We start from the raw sequence: 18,019 nt of genomic DNA, 5'->3' as shown, positions 1-18,019 counted from the left end.
CACCCTCGATCCCTGGCCCTGAATGCCAGCATTTCTAAACTACTGGCCTATGAAATGCTGTCATTTAGGCTGGTGGACACAGACAGCTTCAAACAGCTCATGTCGCTTGCTGTCCCACAGTATGTTGTTCCCAGCTGCCACTACTTCTCCAAGAGAGCCGTGCCTTCCCTGCACAACCAAGTATCCGATAAAATCAAGTGTGCACTGCGCAACGCCATCTGTGGCAAGGTCCACCTAACCACAGATACGTGGACCAGTAAGCACGGCCAGGGACGCTATATCTCCCTAACTGCACACTGGGTAAATGTAGTGGCAGCTGGGCCCCAGGCGGAGAGCTGTTTGGTGCACGTCCTTCCGCCGCCAAGGATCGCAGGGCAACATTCTTTGCCTCCTGTTGCCACCTCCTCCTTCTCGGCTTCCTCCTCCTCTTCTTCCACCTGCTCATCCAGTCAGCCACACACCTTCACCACCAACTTCAGCACAGCCCGGGGTAAACGTCAGCAGGCCATTCTGAAACTCATATGTTTGGGGGACAGGCCCCACACCGCACAGGAGTTGTGGCGGGGTATAGAACAACAGACCGACGAGTGGTTGCTGCCGGTGAGCCTCAAGCCCGGCCTGGTGGTGTGTGATAATGGGCGAAATCTCGTTGCAGCTCTGGGACTAGCCAATTTGACGCACATCCCTTGCTTGGCGCATGTGCTGAATTTGGTGGTGCAGAAGTTCATTCACAACTACCCCGACATGTCAGAGCTGCTGCATAAAGTGCGGGCCGTCTGTTCGCGCTTCCGGCGTTCACATCCTGCTGCTGCTCGCCTGTCTGCGCTACAGCGTAACTTCGGCCTTCCCGCTCACCGCCTCATATGCGACGTGCCCACCAGGTGGAACTCCACCTTGCACATGCTGGACAGACTGTGCGAGCAGCAGCAGGCCATAGTGGAGTTTCAGCTGCAGCACGCACGGGTCAGTCGCACTACAGAACAGCACCACTTCACCACCAATGACTGGGCCTCCATGCGAGACCTGTGTGCCCTGTTGCGCTGTTTCGAGTACTCCACCAACATGGCCAGTGGCGATGACACCGTTATCAGCGTTACAATACCACTTCTATGTCTCCTTGAGAAAACACTTAGGGCGATGATGGAAGAGGAGGTGGCCCAGGAGGAGGAGGAGGAGGAGGAGGAAGAGGGGTCATTTTTAGCACTTTCAGGCCAGTCTCTTCGAAGTGACTCAGAGGGAGGTTTTTGGCAACAGCAGAGGCCAGGTACAAATGTGGCCAGCCAGGGCCCACTACTGGAGGACGAGGAGGACGAGGATGAGGAGGAGGTGGAGGAGGATGAGGATGAAGCATGGTCACAGCGGGGTGGCACCCAACGCAGCTCGGGTCCATCACTGGTGCGTGGCTGGGGGGAAAGGCAGGACGATGACGATACGCCTCCCACAGAGGACAGCTTGTCCTTATCCCTGGGCAGCCTGGCACACATGAGCGACTACATGCTGCAGTGCCTGCGCAACGACAGCAGAGTTGCCCACATTTTAACCTGTGCGGACTACTGGGTTGCCACCCTGCTGGATCCACGCTACAAAGACAATGTGCCCACCTTACTTCCTGCACTGGAGCGTGATAGGAAGATGCGCGAGTACAAGCGCACGTTGGTAGACGCGCTACTGAGAGCATTCCCAAATGTCACAGGGGAACAAGTGGAAGCCCAAGGCCAAGGCAGAGGAGGAGCAAGAGGTCGCCAAGGCAGCTGTGTCACGGCCAGCTCCTCTGAGGGCAGGGTTAGCATGGCAGAGATGTGGAAAACTTTTGTCAACACGCCACAGCTAACTGCACCACCACCTGATACGCAACGTGTTAGCAGGAGGCAACATTTCACTAACATGGTGGAACAGTACGTGTGCACACCCCTCCACGTACTGACTGATGGTTCGGCCCCATTCAACTTCTGGGTCTCTAAATTGTCCACGTGGCCAGAGCTAGCCTTTTATGCCTTGGAGGTGCTGGCCTGCCCGGCAGCCAGCGTTTTGTCTGAACGTGTATTCAGCACGGCAGGGGGCGTCATTACAGACAAACGCAGCCGCCTGTCTACAGCCAATGTGGACAAGCTGACGTTCATAAAAATGAACCAGGCATGGATCCCACAGGACCTGTCCGTCCCTTGTCCAGATTAGACATTAACTACCTCCCCATAACCATATATTATTGGACTCCAGGGCACTTCCTCATTCAATCCTATTTTTATTTTCATTTTACCATTATATTGCGATGCTACCCAAAGTTGAATGAACCTCTCCTCTGCCTGTGTGCTAGGCCTAAATATATGCCAATGGACTGTTGCAGTGGTGGCTGACATGAAGCCTGATTCTCTGCTATGACATGCAGACTAATTCTCTGCTGACATGAAGCCAGATTGTCTGTTACGGGACCTCTCTCCTCTGCCTGGGTGCTGGGCCTAAATTTATGACAATGGACTGTTGCAGTGGTGGCTGACGTGAAGCCTCATTCTCTGCTATGACATGCAGACTGATTCTCTGCTGACATGAAGCCAGATTGTCTGTTACGGGACCTCTCTCCTCTGCCTGTGTGCTAGGCCTAAATATATGCCAATGGACTGTTGCAGTGGTGGCTGACGTGAAGCCTGATTCTCTGCTATGACATGCAGACTGATTCTCTGCTGACATGAAGCCAGATCCTCTGTTACGGGACCTCTCTCCTCTGCCTGTGTGTGTGCTGGGCCTAAATATATGCCAATGGACTGTTGCAGTGGTGGCTGACGTGAAGCCTCATTCTCTGCTATGACATGCAGACTAATTCTCTGCTGACATGAAGACAGATTCTCTGTTACGGGACCTCCCTCCTCTGCCTGGGTGCTGGGCCTAAATATATGCCAATGGACTGTTGCAGTGGTGGGTGACGTGAAGCCTCATTCTCTGCTATGACATGCAGACTAATTCTCTGCTGACATGAAGCCAGATTGTCTGTTACGGGACCTCTCTCCTCTGCCTGTGTGTGTGCTGGGCCTAAATATATGCCAATGGACTGTTGCAGTGGTGGGTGACGTGAAGCCTGATTCTCTGCTATGACATGCAGACTAATTCTCTGCTGACATGAAGACAGATTCTCTGTTACGGGACCTCTCTCCTCTGCCTGTGTGTGTGCTGGGCCTAAATATATGCCAATGGACTGTTGCAGTGGTGGCTGACGTGAAGCCTCATTCTCTGCTATGACATGCAGACTAATTCTCTGCTGACATGAAGACAGATTCTCTGTTACGGGACCTCCCTCCTCTGCCTGGGTGCTGGGCCTAAATATATGCCAATGGACTGTTGCAGTGGTGGGTGACGTGAAGCCTGATTCTCTGCTATGACATGCAGACTAATTCTCTGCTGACATGAAGACAGATTCTCTGTTACGGGACCTCTCTCCTCTGCCTGTGTGTGTTCTGGGCCTAAATATATGCCAATGGACTGTTGCAGTGGTGGCTGACGTGAAGCCTCATTCTCTGCTATGACATGCAGACTAATTCTCTGCTGACATGAAGACAGATTCTCTGTTACGGGACCTCCCTCCTCTGCCTGGGTGCTGGGCCTAAATATATGCCAATGGACTGTTGCAGTGGTGGCTGACGTGAAGCCTCATTCTCTGCTATGACATGCAGACTAATTCTCTGCTGACATGAAGACAGATTCTCTGTTACGGGACCTCCCTCCTCTGCCTGGGTGCTGGGCCTAAATATATGCCAATGGACTGTTGCAGTGGTGGCTGACGTGAAGCCTCATTCTCTGCTATGACATGCAGACTGATTCTCTGCTGACATGAAGCCAGATCGTCTGTTACGGGACCTCTCTGCTCTGCCTGTGTGCTAGGCCTAAATATATGCCAATGGACTGTTGCAGTGGTGGGTGACGTGAAGCCTCATTCTCTGCTATGACATGCAGACTGATTCTCTGCTGTCATGAAGCCAGATTGTCTGTTACGGGACCTCTCTGCTCTGCCTGTGTGCTAGGCCTAAATATATGCCAATGGACTGTTGCAGTGGTGGGTGACGTGAAGCCTCATTCTCTGCTATGACATGCAGACTGATTCTCTGCTGTCATGAAGCCAGATTGTCTGTTACGGGACCTCTCTGCTCTGCCTGTGTGCTAGGCCTAAATATATGCCAATGGACTGTTGCAGTGGTGGGTGACGTGAAGCCTCATTCTCTGCTATGACATGCAGACTGATTCTCTGCTGACATGAAGCCAGATTGTCTGTTACGGGACCTCTCTCCTCTGCCTGTGTGCTAGGCCTAAATATATGCCAATGGACTGTTGCAGTGGTGGCTGACGTGAAGCCTCATTCTCTGCTATGACATGCAGACTAATTCTCTGCTGACATGAAGCCAGATTGTCTGTTACGGGACCTCTCTCCTCTGCCTGGGTGCTGGGCCTAAATTTATGACAATGGACTGTTGCAGTGGTGGCTGACGTGAAGCCTGATTCTCTGCTATGACATGCAGACTGATTCTCTGCTGACATGAAGCCAGATCCTCTGTTACGGGACCTCTCTCCTCTGCCTGTGTGTGTGCTGGGCCTAAATATATGCCAATGGACTGTTGCAGTGGTGGCTGACGTGAAGCCTCATTCTCTGCTATGACATGCAGACTGATTCTCTGCTGACATGAAGCCAGATTCTCTGTTACGGGACCTCTCTCCTCTGCCTGTGTGTGTGCTGGGCCTAAATATATGCCAATGGACTGTTGCAGTGGTGGCTGACGTGAAGCCTCATTCTCTGCTATGACATGCAGACTAATTCTCTGCTGACATGAAGACAGATTCTCTGTTACGGGACCTCTCTCCTCTGCCTGTGTGTGTGCTGGGCCTAAATATATGCCAATGGACTGTTGCAGTGGTGGCTGACGTGAAGCCTCATTCTCTGCTATGACATGCAGACTAATTCTCTGCTGACATGAAGACAGATTCTCTGTTACGGGACCTCTCTCCTCTGCCTGGGTGCCGGGGCCTAAATATCTGAGAATGGACTGTTCCAGTGGTGGGTGACGGGAAGCCAGATTCTCTGCTATGGAACCTCTCTCCAATTGATTTTGGTTAATTTTTATTTATTTAATTTTTAATTTAATTCATTTCCCTATCCACATTTGTTTGCAGGGGATTTACCTACATGTTGCTGCCTTTTGCAGCCCTCTAGCTCTTTCCTGGGCTGTTTTACAGCCTTTTTAGTGCCGAAAAGTTCGGGTCCCCATTGACTTCAATGGGGTTCGGGTTCGGGACGAAGTTCGGATCGGGTTCGGATCCCGAACCCGAACATTTCCGGGATGTTCGGCCGAACTTCTCGAACCCGAACATCCAGGTGTTCGCTCAACTCTAGTTGCTATCAGTCAGGAATTGGCCCAGAAGTTGATTGAGAACATGCCCAGTCGAATTGCAGAGGTCCTGAAAAAGAAGGGCCAACACTGCAAATACTGACTCTTTGCATAAATGTCATGTAATTGTCGATAAAAGCCTTTGAAACTTATGAAGTGCGTGTAATTATATATCACTACATCACAGAAACAACTGAAACAAAGATCTAAAAGCAGTTTAGCAGCAAACTTTGTGAAAACTAATATTTGTGTCATTCTCAAAACTTTTGACCACGACTGTACACTGAAGGGTTATAGGGACTGACAGTCACTGTATTGTCTATTGTCTACCTGCACTAGATTGTAGTTTACATTTATAATTATAATGATGCCACAACACAGATGAACTGAGCCTTAAAAGGGTTGTGCAAGAATGGGAGTGTTTTTGGCAACACCCCCCTCCATCCCCATTCCATGGGATCTGCAAAGGGAAGTTTACTTACCTGCTTCCCGGTAGTGGGTCCGTCCTCTCCCAGATGCAACACTCCTCGGGGCTCCAGCAATGTTAACATCTAGTTTGACATCACCGCACCCAATCACAGGCCGTGGTGGTGTCAGACTTCCCTTGTGTCATGACAAATGTTCGCAAGGGGAGCCTGACACCGCCATGGCCTGTGATAGGCTGTGGTGATGTCAAACTGGATGTTGACATCACTGAAGCCCCGAGGAGAGTCTCAGGCTGGGAGATGAAGCAGTGGGGAGCACTGCAGGAATTAAGCTTCCTTTTGCAGGTTCCGCAGAATGGGGAATGGGGGAGGGGGGAGTTTGCCAATTCTTGTACAACCCGTTTAAAGGGAATCTGTCACCAATTTATGCTGCTCTATGGGCAGGCTAAAGTGGTAACAGAGATCTTGATTAAAACTCTTACCCAGTCATTTTCCTAAAATCACTACTGAGCAGCATAAGCAGATTGGGGTCTGCTCAAAACAATGCATAAGCTCAGAAATCCTCATATTTATTTGCTTCTGGCTGGACCTGCCACCATTGATAATTGACAGCGTTTTTCCTATATACAGTGTAGAGGGAAGTCAAGTCGGCTTATATATACAGTAGAAGTATATCTGTATCTGCCCCTTCATTGATATATATGTATATATATTGGCCCCTTATATGGCCAATAGGTATATATTCCCTGTAGGGCTATGTATATATATATATATATATATATATATATTGGCCCTGTATGGCCAGTGGGGACATATGGGTCCCCTGTATGTGGGCCCAGGGTATATATGTGGGCTTATATTTGCCCATTTATGCCTCAGGTGTATCTCATGTGTATATATATATGTATATAGATATGCTCCAAGTATCTATATAGATATATATACTTATGTTCCCCCCCAGTCACGGGTGCTACTCTTCTGGTATGTGCGTGCAGGAGGGGAAGGCCGACAACTGGACAATTATATCCAGTTTCGGCCACTTTAAAGAACACAGAATCAATAAAGATCCTCTGCCCTTTGATAACATCTCTGGCAGTGCCGGAGATGTTATGCATAACAGGGACAGGAGAACAAAGAGCTCCCCTGCCCCTGTGTGCCGATTACCTCCGGCTCTGTAATTACAGCACCAGAGGTATGCGATATCTTCACAGGTAGGAGGATCCCCCACCTGGAAGTGCGCGCCAGGACGTGCAGGCTGGTGCGCTGATGTCATATCACCGCGCCAGCCTACGTGGACATGGATGAGCGAGGGAAGACGGGAGTGAGCGCGTCCGGGATTAAATACCCCGGCCGTGCGACACTCAAGGGAAGAAGACCGGCACCCCCCCTCCAGGAAGAAGGAAGAAAGCACAGTCAGCGCTGCGCTAAACACAGAACCCCTCCCCCCCAGAAGAGAAGAGCTCCGGCTGCGCTGCGCTAGAAGAGTGCAGGCAGCATTGCACTGCTCAAGCCCACACCCCCCTGAAGAAGAGAGCGCAGGCAGTCGGAGCTGCACTAGGGCAATCCCCCCAGTCAAGAGAGCGCGTGTGGCGCTCAGAAAGAGGAGATGCCCCTTTAAGAAGCAAGGATCCCCTGGAAAATGAGCAGGTCTACAAGCGGGAATTTGCCCCTTGGACGACGAGCATAGGAGCGAGGATCATACCCTGGAAACAAGCAGTGTTAACCCCTTAAAGCTGGCTGAGTATAACCCCTATACCACCAACTAATTAACCCCTGTTCCTGCTGCCCTGAACCCTTTCACCTGCTGCTGCAGTCCCTGCCCTGCAGTAACCCCTGTGGCCTCAGTGGAGAGTGTAACAGGGAGATTCACCCCTGCCATACCAGGTGTTAACCCTTTCTTGGGTTAACCCTTGCCCTGAAGAACCCTAGTAATTAACCCCTTTCCCATCTACCCCTGAACCTAATCACCATTACCCCCTATTTCACTGTCCTGCAGGTCCTTAACCCCTGCATTCCCAGAAACCTTGCAGTGCCACTATACCCCTGGTCCGCATTTTATTCCCTGGCCTGCATGTATATTAACCCTTGCAGTGCCACTCCCCAGTAGGGACAGTGTGTAGCCAGGTGGGTGGGCATAGCTAATTACATGTGTATGCAAGTGTGTTATTTAGATAGATTTGGGGTGAAATTATGTATTATATTGTACTCAGGGCCGGTGCAAGGATTTTTGCCAACACAAGCGAAGCTACATTTTGCCCCCCCCCCCCCCCTGCCAATTAGCGACAAAGTAGGGAGGACAGCTTAACATTTGTGATAGATTTCCTTTATTCTGCCGCTTAGCATTTGATAGATGACGGCCAAGGCTGACCATCTAATGTGTATGGGGTAACTTTCTCCCTGACAGCAAAATCGAGGTAGACTAGGATTTCGAATGCCCATCCCTTTTGTGTTCAGGGAGATAAGTCACCAGCAGTAGTGTGTGGCAGTGGCCAATGTATAATATACTGTAACTCATGGAGAAATCTATACTGGGTTAGGATAGTTTTAGTGCTCACAACATTTGGAAAGAATAAGCCCGAGTGTGATTTTATAGGTATTTGTACTTATATCTTGATTCATTATTACAATTATATATTAATTATTACGCAACATTGTTTCCATTTGTAAAAAAAATAATATTGCTAATCATTTGGTAATTAATATAAACGTTACTTCATACATGTTGTAAGCATCAGAGGAGTGAGGTTATTGATGGTAAGGCTGCTGCTCTCAGTGATGTAAATCCCAGAGGTAAATGGCAACCAGTGATGTTAGATTGCTGAGTTTGTAGTAGCTGGAATTTGGGTCTGGGATTTAGGAGTGACTGAAGAGTTTGGGTGGGAAGGTCACTCCCATACTCCATCTCATGTGTTACCACCTCACCCAGCTGGAAGCTAATTTAAAAATACACACTGCCAGTGAGTGGGTGGTGTTGGTCTGCAGAGGACTTGGGAGCATTTCCTCTCCACAGTGTTCCAGAGAAGGGAAAAGACAAGACTCTGCACAAAGGTGACTTCCGTATTACTGCCTGTTTAAAAATTAACTGTTATATGACACATGAGGGCTGAAGATAAGAGCTTTATGTGACTAAACTTTGATGGGCTGAAGCCAAGCCATCCTGTTGGAACCAATTTAACCCTTATGTTGCATCCAACCCTGTCGACTGCCTACCATTTGTAAAGCTAACTCCCACATATGGTGGAGGATGCGGGCAAATGGTTGCTAAGGGTAATGGCTGCATACCTTTTTGTTTTAACTCTGTAACCTGCGTATGCCCTGGATAAAGGCTGCTACATTGTTGCCCAGCGAGACTCCTGCCATGGAGGAGCTGGTTAAGCAGTTGGTGCAGGTCAGTGCTGGCCAGCAGGAAACCAACCTTCTGTTGCTGGAACAGGTCACAGTCCTGAGAGATAGTGTGTCAGCTCAGCCAAAGAATATGGAGGGGTTATCTGGGACTGTGAATGTAAAAAAAGGCAGTGCACCACGCCTTGCAAAAAATGACCCATATGATGACATAGAGGCTTATCTGGCGATGTTTGAAAGGATTGTGGAAAGGGAGAAACTCGCTGCAGCTGAATGGACTGAGGTTCTGGCGCCTTATTTGACTGGGGAGCCGGAAAAAGCATATTTTGATTTAATGGCAGAGCAGGCCAGAGACTATAATATCCTTAAGGCAGAAATCATGGCCCGGCTGGGAGTCACTTTACCTGTACGTGCTTGAAGAGTCCATGACTGGCGGTTTGAGAAAAATAAGCCGCCCCGCTCCAAAATGTTTGATTTGCTACACCTTGTGCATAAGTGGCTACAACCAAAGACACTGAGTCCCGCAGACATTGTCGACCGAATTGTGTTCAACCGCTATGTGAATGGACTTCCTTTGGATATCCACGATGTGTTGCTCAAGGAGACCCCAAAACGTTGGATCAGTTAGTTTCACTTGTTGAGCGGTTAACGACTACCAAGACCTGTCTAAGGCCTGAAGGTATACCACAGTAGTTTGTGGGATTCTCTGGTGGTCGTTGACAGAGAGCAACCTCCACAGCCATTCTGCGTCTGACCAGGAGGGCCGAGCCAACAAAGGGGAAAGAAGTTTTTCGTTCCAAGAAAGATACCCTCCCGTTCTGAAGCCCCACTCAAAGACCGACCTGAGGTCTGTGGTTGGAAGTGTCAGCAATCGGGGCATATTGCAGCACACTGTCCCCAGGGGGAGGAGCCAATGGATTGTGGTTCCACCCGCCACCTCTCCAAGTTTGCTCGTCCTGTTTGCAGCGCTACACCCCTGCAGGAACCAGGTCCTCAGGAGCATCAACTTCAGGTAAACATGGTTAGTGTTGTGGCTCTGTTGGACTCAGGTAGTCTGGTTACCCTCTTGTGTGGTGCCGAACCCCATGATCTGGTCATCCCTGAAAGGCGGGTGGGGGTGGTTTGTATCCATGGGGACACTAAGCGTTATCCGCTGGCCAAAGTGACTGTAGGGACTGGCTGCGGGACAGTGACCCATGAAGTGGGTGTGGTACCAGACTTAATACGTCCATTCATTGTGGGATGTGATTTTCCGTTGTTCTGGGAACTCTGGTCTCATTCCCACTGTAATGATACGCCTGTTGCATGTTCACCTTCTTTCAGCCCATTTCATTTAGGTGAAGAACCCCAAACAGATGCTGTAGGGGTGACCACTGAGGCATCGGACAGTTTTTCTCTTGCAGTATTGGCTGGGGATGAGGGTGAGGCATCTAACCCTGAGTAGAATGACTTGGAAGTGTCACGGGAGAACTTCAGGACTGCTCAGTTATGAGACTCCACCCTGAAACATGCATGGGAAAATGTAACCATACTGAATGAGGTGCTTTAGGAGTCTAATGCTGATCAAAGGTTTCCTCATTTTGCCGTCAGCGATATTTTACTGTATCGTGTTACTAAGATGTGTGATCAAATTGTGGAGCAATTGGTGGTACCCATACCTTATAGAAGGATGGTCCTTGATATGGTCCACACCCATTTATTTGGGGGTCATCTGGGGACTGACAAAACAGAGGAAAGAATACTGAAAAGGTTCTACTGGCCAGGTTGTTACCAAGAGGTTGAAAGGTTTTGTCGGTCCTGCCCAACCTGCCAAGTAACATCTCCTGTGAGTCAATTTCTGAGTCCCTTGGTTCCCCTGCCAATAATTGAGATTCCATTTGACAGAATAGCTATGAATTTGGTGGGGCCGTTAGTCAGGTCTGCCCGAGGCCACCAGTATATTTTGGTAGTGCTGGACTATGCCACCAGGTATCCTGAAGCCATTCCGCTGCGGAATACCTCCTCCAAGTGCATTGCTTGGGAGTTGGTTCATATATTTTCCAGAACTGGCCTACCAAAAGAAATACTGACTGACACTTTTCATGTCCAAAGTTATGAAAGAGCTCTGCAACCTGCTGAAAATTAAGCAGCTAAGAACCTCTGTATGTCATCCCCAACTGATGGCCTCGTGGAGAGGTTCAATAAAACCTTAAAGGGGATGTTGAGAAGGGTAGTAGAAAAGGATGGGAGGGACTGGGATTGTCTGTTGCCATATCTCATGTTCTCCATCCGAGAGGTCCCCCAGCCCTCGACTGGCTTCTCTCCATTTGAGTTATTATATGGGAGACATCCCAGGGGAGGCTACCTCTAACAGAAGTGCGATAGAACACGTGGCCCAAATGCAAGATCGCATAGAAACATAGAATGTGTCGGCAGATAAGAACCATTTGGCCCATCTAGTCTGCCCAATATACAGAATATTATGAATAGCCCTTGGCCCTATCTTATATGAAGATGGCCTTATGCCTATCCCATGGATGCTTAAAGTTCTTCACTGTATTTGCAGCTACCACTTCTGCAGGCAGGCTATTCCATGCATCCACTACTCTCTCAGTAAAGTAATATTTCCTGATATTACTTTTAAACCTTTACCCCTCTAATTTAAAACTATGTCCTCTTGTAGCAGTTTTTCTTCTTTTAAATATTCTCTCCTCTTTTACCTTGTTGCTTCCCTTTATGTATTTAAAAGTTTCTATCATATCCCCTCTGTCTCGTCTTTCTTCCAAGCTATACATGTTAAGGTCCATTAATCTTTCCTGTTTAGTTTTATCCTTAATCCAAGGACTAGTTTAGAAGCTCTTCTCTGAACTCTCTCCAAAGTATCAATATCCTTCTGGAGATATGGTCTCCAGTACTGCGCACAATACTCCAAATGGGGTCTCACTAGTGCTCTGTAGAGCGGCATGAGCACCTCCCTCTTTCTACTGGTAATGCCTCTCCCTATACACCCAAGCATTCTGCTAGCATTGTCTGGGAGTCCCAGGCTATGAGCTGTGCGCTGTGATTGGCCAGCGCTGCAGCAAGGGACATGCCTAATACAAAAACTCCGCCCAGTACAACAGAGGGAGCTGCAGACAACAGAGCCTATACCGGGCGAACGGAGGGCGCCCAGACATACTAGTAAGTGCAGGGGGACCCCTGGGCGCCGCTCTGCCCACTGATATAGTTAGTTTTTAGTTTTTAAACTTGTGAAAGGTCCTCTTTAAGTATGGTTTCTATTAATTTCCCCACTCTTGATGTCAGGCTTACTGGTCTATAGTTGCCCAATTCCTCCCTACTACCTTTCTTGTGAATGGGCACAACATTTGCCAATTTCCAATCTTCTGTGACGACTTCTGTTGCCAGTGATTGGTTAAATAAATCTGTTAATGGTTTTGCTAGTTCGCTGCTGAGCTCTTTTAATAGCTTTGGGTGTATCCCATCAGGCCCCTGTGACTTATTTGCATTAATTTTAGATAGCTGACTTAGAACCTCTAACTCTGTAAAGACACATGCATCAAACGATTCATTCATCTTCTTTCCTAACTGAGGTCCCTTTCCTTCATTTTCCTTTGTAAAAACTGAACAGAAGCATTCATTGAGGCAGTCAGCTAGTTCTTTATCTTCATCTATATACCTTCCTTCTTTTGTTTTTAATTTGGTAATTCCTTGTTTTAGTTTCCTTTTTTCATTTATGTATCTGAAGTATGTCTCTTCTGCCTGTGCTTTAGAAGCTCTTATAACTTGTTTGGCCTATCTCTGCCTAATCTTATAAATTTGCCTGTCATCCTCGTATTTTTTTTATTTTATAATTACTAAATGCTATCTTTTTGTTTTTAATGATTTTGGCCACTTCTGCTGAGTACCACAGTGGTCTCTTCCTTTTTTTGCTTTTACTGACTGAAGGGTTCTATTACAGTCCAAAATCTATTTCTTATATAAGCTTATATTCCATCACAATCTATACATCATCACGTACACAGGAACACATAGGGGGTAAAGAGTTCATGGAAAACTATTTCATAAGAACTCAGTCTTTTGCTCACATATAGCCTTGGACTCTGATAAAACATAAGATAACTGAAATGTGTAGCTGGCTAAAACGTGTGTTACTATGATTGGTTAACTTAAACGTTATGTCATTGGATTAGGACTATATATGTCTCACGAGATCAATAAAAACTTAGAGTGACTTGTGTCAACGTTGCTCTCTCTGGCGCCAGATAAGAATTAAATCAAGCTGAATACTGAAGTCTGGTCTAGGGGTACCAATAAGAGGGAAAGAAAAGAATATTCCTTACAACTTGGGGGCTCGTGTCCGGGATCGAGAAGGTCATCCTCGGGTCTGGTAAGAAGAGACACAGATTTTTGTCCTCTGGTCAATCCGAGGGCACTGACCACATCTCGATTCAAGTAAGTACATAAGGGACCCTTAGATAGACTTCGAGTGAAGTACTGTGTCAGGGATACAGTAAGCATAACTCAGGGAGTTTTGCCTTAGGACTCAGGGAAGTCCAGTAACAAGGAAAGTGCACTTTAGAGGGCTCAGGGAGTCCCATAAAAGATCTGTTCCGGGAACAGCTTGATTTGATTCTTAATAAGATAATTGTAGAAGTTTTGCTTGATAAGTTGTTTGATAATTGTAGAAGTTTTGCATGATAAGTTGTTTTGTCTAAATAATAATATAATTATATAAGGGGAAGTGACAGGCTGGGTCGTAAGTGTACAGCTGTCGTCCCAAGACTAACATTCTGTTTTGTTTTTTGCTATTACTGTTTTGAATTCTTTTTGTAAGAAAATAAGTTTTGATAATAGGTAGTCAAGAATCTAAGACAGAATACCCTAAACCAAACTAGGAGAAACATGTAAACAATATGTTTCCCGAGTCAGTCCTACAAAGTATTACCTTGTTAAACCATGGGTAGATAATTTGGCAGGGTGGACAGAGGCAATGGAAGCGGTAGACCCCTTTCCCAGGAAAGGAGACAATAGCATATATCACATGAACATGGTCAAGGGTCTATGCTTAGGCGACACTGGCCTAGCCGCCTGGCCGTATTTTGAACCTGACCCTTCATGGGATATGGAATTATGCAGAATAAGTGATGTTATATGTGTAACAATCCAGCTTTTAACAACAATTATTATATATGTGCAAACACTAACTAAGACCACCTGGCAGATAAGATGATTTGGGTTTAACAAAATTACTGTATGATTATAACATGTATATTGTCTTCTTATAAGAGTTGATTAATCACAGAGTGAAGACCAGAAGACATTGGAAAATTTAGCTCAATAGTGATATTGCCCATTAGCAATTCTGGGTGTGGTGTGGTTATCTGTTTCCAGGAAAGCTGTGTTTGTCTGTGCTGCAAGTTTTGGAATGAAACAAAGAAATTGTGTGAATGGGTTGGAAGATACATGATTCAGTGGAATGTGAATGGGTGTGGCTTTGAGTTGTAGTGGTGTTGAAAATGTGTGAAGACTGAGAGATGTTTTTAGCAGAGCTGTGTGTGCAATTCAGTTTTTATGTATGAGGGTGTGGTTATGAGCTGTTTGTGAAAATGAGTACATGAAAATGTGAATGCGTATGTAGTAGGGTATTTGTTTTCATATAATATGCGCATTGAGAATTTAATTTTATTTTTCTTGGAAGTTTTTTTTTTTTTTTTATTGGTGTCAACAGCATTGATCAAGCTGTACATTTTTTTTATTTTTTATTATTGAAGTCAATGAAAAGTCTTTATGGGCCCTTTGTGTGTTTATGTCTGTATCGTCAGATCTGTTTGTTTCAATGTTTGAAGTTATGTGTTACATGTTAAGTGTTGTGCTTAACATCAGAGCTCTGTTCCCATGGGCAGCTGGGACACTAATGACAGACAGAAGGAGGACCACAGCGTACAACTAAAAGGGGTGGACTTAGATGACTAAGAGTGGGAGGAAGGAGGATCTGAGCCTTCTATGTGAATTAATGGGGTTTTGACAAAACCTTTCAAAACTGACTCACTACCACTCGAGACCATGGACAGGGAATACATCACAGATCATGTATTTAGCATTATACTAGATTGCCCAGTCAGCCTGTTAGGGAGAAATTTGTTCATTAAGCTTAACTTGCAAGTATCGGCAAAGAATCAGGGCATAAGAGTACACTCAGATCTCATTCCAATCTCTACACCAGTGCCACTGATTCTTGCAAACATACAGGACCACCCAGAACTTAATAACATTAACCCTGCGTTATGGTCTTCAAATGAATATGACACAGGATTCATAGATTACACACCTTACAAAGCTGCTGTGAAACCATGTGTCATCTCAGTGTTCCAGAAACAATACCCGTTGCCAAAAGAGGAACTTGATGGACTTAGGCCAATGATAAAAGAATTCCTACAAAAGGGAATCCTGGTTGAGGTGATTTCACCCTACAGCACGGCTGTGAATCCAGTGACAAAGGCAGATGGTACTACCCGCTTTGTACAGGATTTAAGGGCCACCAACAACATCATTGTGCCTATAGCTCCTGTTGTACCTGATGTCACTCAATTATTATCTGCCATGCCAGCAGACGCTGTTTGGTACAGTGTGATAGATCTGAAAAATGCATTCTTTTCTATCCCAGTTGATAAGATAACCAGACTACTTTTTGCTTTTTCCTTTGACAGACGTCAACTGACCTGGTGCAGAATGCTCCAGGAATATGCTGATTCACCTGTAGTGTACAGCATAGTCCTCAAAGCCATGTTAAAACCATGGTACCCCCCCCCCCCAAGGTTCTGTGCTGCTGCAATATGTCGATGATCTGTTACTGTGTAGCATGTTAGCGGAGGCCAGCATTCAGGATGGTTTATCACTGTTACAATGGTTGTCAGGATGTGGTTAAAATGTTGTCTTTCCTTGGTATGATAAACTACTGTAGACAATGGATTCCTGATTGCTCCTATTATGACAATGTTTTGAGGCAAGCCGCTCTGGACAAAAATCCAGATTTGATTAAATGGTCTTCTGAAATGTACAATGCATTTGATTATCTGAAATGTTCACTCATGTCGAGTCTAGGGCTGGGCCTCCCTGACTATAATATGCCCTTCCACATGTTTGCACGCCAAAATTGTAAAACCATGGCAGGGGTACTGACACAAGAACACGGAGGAAAGTTGCGTCCTTGTGTATTTTTCTCAAAGGCAATGCCCACCCCTGTTCAAGGGATGCCGGCATGTCTGTGTTCTCTTGCAGCCTGTGCTATGATGGTAGAATTGGCAACTCTTTTCACAATGTGACATTACACCATTTTGCACACCACTCATAATGTTGTGGGCCTACTCAAGGACATCCACACTCAACACAGCGGGCAGCTGAGCTCATTGCACTCACTAGGGCATGTATTCTGCATACTGATAGACCTGTCACCATTTATACTGAGAGTAGGTACACACATAGGGTAGTGTGGGACCATGGTATGATTAGGCAGAGGAGAGGATTCACGGCAGCAGATGTTAAGGATCATGTCTCACAGGGCAATTCGCTGGCAGATAAGGTCGCGAAACAAGTGGCCAAATGCAACCCCACAGGTTTGTGTAACCATTGGTGAGATGCCATGTCTGGCACCTCCAACCCCTGAGATGTTGCAAATGCTTACTGATCTTCAAAGGTATGCCACTGAATAGGAACAGTGAGACTGGTGTTATCCAGTATTGCAGAAAAATCCTAAGACAGGATTAGTCTGCAAAGAGGGGTAGAGGGGTAGCCATGCATGCATTCCCTAACATCCCTAACACAGTGTTTCCATCTTAATAGCACATTTACACGACATAACATCATTGAGATACTCATGGGGAGGCCTTTCCCCACCCCCTGGGTCCAATGATAGTGCAGGGAGGAGATCTTGATTTGATAAGGGAAGACTATGTCACCAAATTGATACAGGTACTTAACAAAACTGAGGAAAAAGTTGCTTGCAAGTCTCCCTCTCTTCCACAGGAACCCACCCACCCATACAGGATGGGGGATGAGGTGGTGGTCAAAACACTGAAGATAAGAAGAGCTCAAGGTGATTTCGTATATATGGCCCACCTACTACCATGGTTGCAGTAACCAGAACAGCTGTGCTGACTGAACAATCTCCAATTTGGATCCACGCCACCCGAGTGAAGCTTGTGAGAGAAAGAGAGGAGGCAGGAACGGAGGCAGACAGCCTTGACCTTGAAGAAGGACAAGAGGTACTAACGGGGCAGACAGCCCTGACCTCCAACGAGGCCCAGAGGTACTAACGGAGGCAGACAGCCTTGATCTCGAAGAAGATACAGAAGGGGTACTAATGGAGGCAGACAGCCTTGATCCCCAACGAGATGACGCAGTCAGGAAATTCCTCGAGATGGCTGAGATGCAGTGCCTTAATAATTGCAATTTTGTGTCTCCTACTTACTGTCCCACGGCTGTGGAACAGACAGACATACCTGAAAACGGAATGCAGAGGGGAAGACAATCTGTGGAAGACAAAGGAGAATGCAGAGGGGAAGACAATCTGTGGAAGACAAAGGAAAACTTATGGCTGTACCTGGCCAAAACTCTGAACTTAACTGATTTCTGTCTCCGAACCACTTTATCTGCATCTAACATTTTGGAGACATGTCTGGTAGCAGTCCCCACCCCAGTAGATGTATCGACGGGGCTCCTACATTCCCAATGGAATGACACAGATTTGCAGGATCATAATGTTAAATATGGATATGTAAATCCTTATCATGCTTGTTATGACTGTCCTACATATGAGACTCTGCAAAGTAATATGATAGAAATAATCACAGGTCTTGTTACAGCAGCAGAAATATGTTATAGTTTCACCTGTGATAAGAAACTATTGCC

At 46.7% G+C, this 18,019-nt stretch overlaps 1 protein-coding gene across 1 annotated transcript in view; it reads left to right on the top strand.

The window, feature by feature from the left end:
• Positions 1–8,794: 8,794 nt before the first annotated feature.
• Positions 8,795–18,019, top strand: part of LOC122933218 (speedy protein 1-A-like) — a 39,385-nt gene continuing 30,160 nt past the window's right edge. Inside the window, exon 1 of the mRNA XM_044288069.1 lies at positions 8,795–10,145. The gene's annotated coding sequence lies outside the window, so the exon portion shown is untranslated. The remainder of the gene's footprint in view (positions 10,146–18,019) is intronic.

The sequence above is a fragment of the Bufo gargarizans genome, chromosome 3 (genome assembly GCF_014858855.1).
Source record: "Bufo gargarizans isolate SCDJY-AF-19 chromosome 3, ASM1485885v1, whole genome shotgun sequence".
Lineage (NCBI taxonomy): Eukaryota > Metazoa > Chordata > Amphibia > Anura > Bufonidae > Bufo > Bufo gargarizans.
Note: the sequence above shows the minus strand (reverse complement) of the source record. Positions and strands in the feature narration are given on the sequence as shown.